We start from the raw sequence: 7326 nt of genomic DNA on the forward strand, positions 1-7326 counted from the left end.
GAGTTGGGAGAGAAAGAAAAACTGGGATTAGAAGGTGGGAGGAAGGGAGAGAGTGAACAAAGAAAAATAATAAATATATGTCCTGGGTATTGGGGACAATTTGGAAAATTTGGTGGTAAAACTCCATTGGATGCAGATTATGGGGAATTTAAGAAGTGTCCTTCAAGTGAAGACTCTGATGATGCCCTGTAGAGTTCTTTTAGAGATTTACATTGCTAAAGATTGGAATGTATATCTGATTTTTTCTCAGTTCCTGGATTACCTTCTTAGATTATAATTCTAGGAAACTGACTCTCCTGAGAACCTCATGATTTATTTGGGATACTTTATTATTCTAAAAATTCACTGAATTAGTCCACAAAGCTTTCTAGGATTTTCCTTTCCATTCATTTCTCCCATTTCAATTCTTCCAAGTGGGACCCAGAGTAACAAATGGAAGGTGGTTTGCTCAGCACTGGGAGGACCCCTACAGATTCCAAACCCTTCCCAGCCCCACTCTGTCTCTTGCCTGGTTAGACCTCATAAGGCATTCCTGTATGATTGATGGGTATGAAGTAATGCAGATCTTATCCTACTGGGGATATCACCCATGAGGCTCTTTATTTATTTATTTTTAGTTGCAGTTAAACACAATACCTTTATTTTATTTATTTTTTTTTGTGGTGCTGAGGATCAAACCCAGGCCCTCGCACGTGCTAGGTGAGCACTCTACCGCTGAGCTACAACCCCAGCCCCAAAGGTCTTTTTTTTTAAAAAAAAAAAAAGAAAAGATAAGAAGTTATTTGCTTAATGAGATGCCACTTTCCTACCCTCCTCATATATTAATTATTCAGGCCTTCCCCTTGTACTTTCTGGAGACTCATTCTAATGGACTTTGGTATATATATCCTGGCAATAACATAGAATAATGTCATGTGATAAGAGCATAAGGGTATGGTTTCCTTTTCTGTGCAAAAAAACACAGAAACCATGAGGAAAAGCTTGTGTTAACAGCTTTCCAATGTCCAATCTTTCCAAGGCTGAATCCTTGGGTGTCAGTTCAGATATCACTTCCTTTCCTGAATACCTAGTCTAGAATAGCAATTTCACAGGGCTGGGGATGTGGCTCGAGTGGTAGCGCGCTCACCTGGCATGCGTGTGGCCCGGGTTCGATTCTCAGCACCACATACAAACAAAGATGTTGTGTCCGCCGAAAACTAAAAAAAAAAAAATAATAATAGAATAGCAATTTCTCTGCCTCACTCTACAAAACACTATAGTGTTTTCCATTTTCTTCATAAAATTTACTGTAACCTTAAATTTTCTTGTTTACTTATTTACTGTCTTTCCTATTAGAACATGAACTCCATGGGGGTAGAAACTCTTTCTCTAATATTTGGCACATATGAAGTGATCAATAATTATTTGTTGGGTTGCAGGGGAGGAGGCACAACACAGTGGTAGAGTGCTTGCTTAGTGTAAACAAAGCCCTGGCTTGGATCCCCAGCATCACAATAAAAAAAATCATCAATATCATTATTATTTTTGAATGAATAAAAGTGAAAGAGAGAGAGAGACACAGAGAGAGAGAGAGAGAGAGAGAGAGAGAGAGAGAGAGAGAGCAGGAAGACTTTGTGAGGCCTTAGGACAGGAATCATGTCCTCTTTTCTCTTGGGGAGCAATGCAACTGCAATTACTCACATACTCATCAGAAACAGCAGAATGTTTAATGAAGCCACAAGCAGTTGAGGGCCTTACAGGAAGTCTGCTCAATATATCTAAAAGACAAAGGCAATGTGACCTGCTTTTGGTCTATTTGCTCCAGGAAATAGTACTCTCATTATTTTGTTTCATGGTGAAAGTGGCCAAAATGGGTAGACTGCCTTGGAATAGGTTCTTGCCAAAGGGATTAGAATAGAGGGAGGGAGAAACAATTAATGTGAAGTTGATGACTCTAAACTTCAAAAAGGTATACACAATAGCAGGAAACAAAGCCAAAGCATGAGGAGTGGTTTGCACAGCAAACCCTCAGGGGTATGCCTTGGTTCGCAGGGAAGATGCAAGTGCAATCAGATGTGGCCCAGGAATGATGTGATATTGTGGAACATGAAGTTAATGGGATCATTAATGATGCAGATGTACCTAGATTTCAAGGAAATGTAGCCTATTAGGAAGGTCATTCCTGATTTTGTTTTGGCACAATGTCAGACAGAAATGTGTGTGGTCTCGGAGCACTCGATTGGGAAGGAATAAACCCAGATGAACCTGTCTGGAGGAAACAGACCAAAAGCAGGTTGGTAAGCCTGCCCTTCCTCAAGTAAACACCTGCAAGTCTTGGGAAGGTGGGCTGCCAGCTGGGATATGCATTGGCATGAGCTCTTTACCTTTCAAAATAGTTTGGATCTGTTATCATTTTACTTCTATTTCAAACCTGTGAGGTTGGGAGGGCAGTTGCTATTTTCAAAGACATAAATGTAGACACTGAAGCACAGGGTAGGTGGCTTGTCCAAAGCCATCTTGCTTAAAATAATGGGAAAATCAGTTCTTTGTTTACTAGGTTTCTAAAACCATGGAATCCCTGCATTAGAATCACCGGAGGAACATGCTAAAAAATTTATATCCACTTCAGGGGAAGAAAAAATATCTTTTTCTTCTTTACCCCTCTGAGTTATCTGGGGCTTCTGTAACAAAAGACAGATTAACAAAAGCATACAAATTTATTTTGATTTTTTTTTTCACAGCACTGGGGATTGAACCCAAGTCTTATGTGTATGTTAGGCAAGTGCTCTGCCACTGAGCTATATCCCCAGCCCAGACAAATTTATTTAATGTAATTTTATATGATATGAAATTATATAAATTCAGCTTTCGCAAAAAAATAAAGACCTAAAGAAGTTAATCTTGAGTGTTTTATGATGAAGAATGAAGAGTGGTGGAGACATGTGATAGGACAAAAGTGTTTGAGCTATGTGGAGTGGAGTAGGGGACACACCATTCAGGCTCCTCTCTTTGTCCCTTCATCATCAGAGGTCAGATGCTCCTTCCTCCAGTCATAGGGAGGGCACATCTCACGAGAAGGTCTTATGATCTGCTTCTGGGGAGAGTCATAAAAGTCTTTCCTGTGTATGTCATTTCTCCAACTCCTTAAACTTAAATAGTTTAATAATGCCAAGGTAGTATGTCCTGACCTGGACGACACACTCAAGAACTTCTTAATCAGGGAATATCTAGGTCAGGGCCCAGAAACCTGCACTTATTACGAACTCCATGTGATTCTTACATATACTAATGATTCAGCAGAGCAAGCCATCCTTAACCCCAAGGCAGTGTAATCCAGGGGGCCATTGGTACAATTCTGAACTCATCTATTCCTGTGCTCTTTTCCTCAGAGTCCCTCTTTGAACTGGAAACACAGTGAGTTCCTTAGAAGAAAGTGTTGTATTGATTGTAAATAGAAGAGTGAACAAATGTTGACAGGGACTATTTGAAGCTCTGGCAAGGAACACTTGTTAAAATAATCTTAATTAAATTTTAGATTGTATAACATGGCAAAGCCTGGGAATCCGCTCTTCAGTGGTTAAAGTAACATGTAACCCAACTGGCTGATCAAGTGTTCCAAGACTAAAAAGAACTGACAAAGAGCTTTAGAGTCATTGCAACTGGCAAAACCAAAGCTCCATTGGCAGGCTAAAGGGTTGTTGAAACAAGATATGCTGCAACAAGTTCTGGAGTGAAATAAGAAAAGCATTTCAAACAGCTGTTGAAAGTTTACAAAGTTGGAATGGGGAAGGGCCCATCACAACATACAAAACAATTTAAGGAAATACCAAGGGCCAATAGAGAGCGGATTCTTGGGGAGAAGGGAACAGGATTTATAATTTATTTATTTATTTTTTGATGCTGATAATTGAACCTAATGGTGCTATACTACTGGGCTACATCCCCACCCCTTTTTATTTTTTGCTTTGAGACACTCTCACTAAGTTGCTGAGGGCCTTGCTAAGTTTCTGAGGCTGGCCACAAACTTGCAATCCTCCTGCCTCAGTCTAGTCTCCTGAGTTGCTGGGATCATAGGCATACACCACTGTACCAGACTATAATTCATTTTTAATGTAAAAAATTCAGTTAGTATGAGTCAATAACATTAGTATCCCTACTTCGGACTATATAGTAATTTAGTCCTGTAGGTGTCAATGTAAGGTCTAGGGTAATCCCTTACATTTGTGGAGCTCTTTACAATTTAAAATCCCTCATGTCATTACTCTCATGTGACCCTACTTCACCTTAAAGGTCTCAAAGCCCTTCCATCATATTTCTTATTTATAATCTTTACCACTGCTTTGCAATGTTTATCATCCCCATTTTGCAGGGAAAATTTTGAAAAAAATATGGTCTCATAAAATTAAGGATCTGCCCAAGTTTACCCAATTGATTTATGAAGAAGCTCGAACTCAACTTTAGGGCTTTCTCATTTCCACACCCTGTTATTTATGCTTGCAAAAAAAAAAAAAAGAATTAGCATTGAGCTCAGAGAACCACAGCACTTGAGGACAAGAAGCCTCCTCCCATTTGACAGAAATAAAAACTAAAACACAATAAATCTGGGGCTTTGCCCTAAGTCACATGGTTATCAGTAGAGCTATATTATTTCAGAACTTGTTCTACTTTGCTTGCTTCGTCTCATACTTTTTGGGTTGCTAGATATAAACCACACATGTTAACTTAGGATATCAGAATAAATGCATTTAATATCTGTCCTCTGAAGTATGGGAGCCTAATAGGTTAAAAATCCCTTCAGTTTGATTTAAAATGGCATCACTGGCATTTATTGACTTTAAAAGCTTGGATCTTTCAGCTTCTCACATTTTGATATTATAATCAATATACTTACCACATTAACAGTGCAGAAACGCTTACTCTGAGAAGTGCCCAAGTTTCTCTTTTTGGTATAGATGACTGTATGCTCCAGATGATGTCAAGATTAAAGGAGTAGTTTTATTAGACTTTTGGTTAAAGGGAGAGAATAATGGGAAGAAAACCAGATTAAAAACATTATTTCTAAAATTACCTGTTATTAAAGGCTGCATGAATTCTAATCCCAGAACAAAATGTAAAAATTAGTGTGCCTTGCAGGGATGTAATCAGATAATTGTACACCTATGTTCATAGTAGCATTATTCACAATAGCCCAAAGGTGGAAGCAGCCCAAGTGTCCACCAACAGATGAACGTATTATAAATAAGGTATATTCTATACATATAATGGAATATTATTCAGCCTTAAAATGCAGGAAATGCTGACCATGCAACCACATGGATGAATCTCAAAAACATTCTGTTAATGAATGAAGCCATCCAAAAAGGACAAAGTAATGGATAATTCCTTACATGATATTCTTAGAGGAGGAAAATTCATAAAGACAGAAAGTAGAATGGTGGTTGCCAGGCACTAAGGGGAAGGGAAAATGGGAAGTTAGTGTTGAACAGGTTCAGTGTTTCGGCTTGGAAAGATGAAAATTTCTGTAGAAGGATGATGCTGATGGTCACACTATAAATGTACCTAAAGCCATTGAACTGTACACAGTCAAGAATGGTTAAAGCCAGGCGAGGTGGCACATGCCTGTAATCTCAGTGGCTCGGGAGGCTGAGGCAGGAAGACCACAAGTTCAAAGCCAGCCTCAGCAAAGGTGAAGCACTAAGCAACTCAGTGAGACCCTGTCTCTAAATAAAATACAAAATAGGGCTGGGGGTGTGGCTCAGTGGTTGAGTGCCCCTGAGTTCAATCCCCAGTACCAAAGGGGGGGAAAAAAAAAAGAATGGTTAAAATGATAACTCTTATGTTTTATATATGTATGTTTATTTATTTATTTATTTTTTACTACAATAAACAACAACAACAACATCAAAAAAAAAGGAGCGAACCTTCTTTTTGAGTTTCCTTCCTCCCTCACACCCTCTAGGCAGTAGGTCTGTGCCTTGGGACAGCCCAGGGGCTCCAGCTCAAGTTCCAGGGTTTTTTATCCTTCTTCAAAACTTCACTGAAAACACCATCACAAGTCAAATCCAGAAAGTGAAACTCTAGAAGACAGAAGGCCTTGTTGCTTCAGAGGTCAGTGCCCCTAAAAGGATGGGAAGTGTTACAGTGTGGATATGGTTTGTCCCCTTTGAAGTTAGTGTTGGAATTTGATTCCCAATGTAACAGAGTTGAGAGGTGGTAGGGACTTTTAAGAGGCAGTTAGGTTGTTAAAGAGGAATTAATATGGTTCTCCCAGGACTGGATTCATGGTGGGAAGAATGAGTCACTATAAAGCAAGGCCATACCTCCTGTTTTGCTTTATCCACACACTCTCACTGGCCCTCTGCTTTTTCACCCTGTTAGGATGCAGCACCAAGGCCTCACCAGAAGCAAGGAGGGGCTGGCATGACGCTCTTGGACTTCTCAGCCTCCCAAACTGTAAGCCAAATAAACCATTTTGCTTTATAAATCTTCCAGTCACAGATATCCTATTATAGCAATACGAAACAGACAAAGACAGGGAAATTATTCTAGATTTAAAGCCTTTAAAGAGACAGAAACACAGTACATGCATGAACTATGATTGGTTCCTAATTGGAAAAAACAGAAATAAAAGACATTTGGGGATCAACTAAAGAAATTTAAATATGGACTCAATATTAAATAACATTAAAAAACCATTGTCAGGTATTTTAGATGTGGTAATGGTATTATGATTATTTAAGAGAAGCTACATGCTGAAGTATTTAGGTGTGAAATGTCGTGATACTTGCAGCTTACTTTCAAATTATTAAGGAGAAAATATATGCATTTACACAATGGTAAAACAACAGCACACACACACACACACCACTAATAACAGCAAAAGAAAAATTGACAAAGCCATAGATAAAACAATTTTTTAACCTGAATTATGTATATAAAGGTGTTCATTGTATTAGTTTTTGAAAGTTTTTATATATTTCATTATTTTTATTATGAAACATTATATTGAGTACTCAGGCCTGTTCAGTTGTAGAGCGCTTGCTTGGTATGTTCAATCCTAGCTCTGCAAAAAAAAAAAAAAAATTGAGTAAAAACCACCATCATTACTGGTTCCCGAGTGTTCAGAGGATCCCAGACTCTTTGTCCAACCATTACAAACACTATTTCATTTGATTCTCAAATGCTGTATAAAGATGGTACTGTCACTACCTTCGCTTTTACAGATGATGAAGTAACTTTTCCAGGACTACACAACTTCAAATCTGGAAGTACAGAAGTTGGAGGCATAGGAGATGAGTATAGACCCCTCAAATCATGGCTATTAGGGGTGTGTCAACCACCTAGGAG

The 7326-nt window shown here is 38.7% G+C and overlaps 1 long non-coding RNA gene across 1 annotated transcript; it reads right to left on the minus strand.

Moving 5' to 3' along the window:
* Window positions 1–887: 887 nt before the first annotated feature.
* On the minus strand, window positions 888–6751 carry LOC131424843 (uncharacterized). Its single transcript, XR_009228411.1, has 3 exons — window positions 6300–6751; window positions 4871–4982; window positions 888–1196 (listed from the first exon to the last, which is right to left on the minus strand). It is a non-coding gene; the product is annotated as an uncharacterized LOC131424843 (long non-coding RNA).
* Window positions 6752–7326: the final 575 nt, after the last annotated feature.

Source organism: Marmota monax, unplaced genomic scaffold, assembly GCF_021218885.2.
Source record: "Marmota monax isolate L192 unplaced genomic scaffold, Marmota_monax_Labrador192_F-V1.1 WCK01_AAM20220418_F8-fsc00001, whole genome shotgun sequence".
Taxonomy (NCBI): domain Eukaryota; kingdom Metazoa; phylum Chordata; class Mammalia; order Rodentia; family Sciuridae; genus Marmota; species Marmota monax.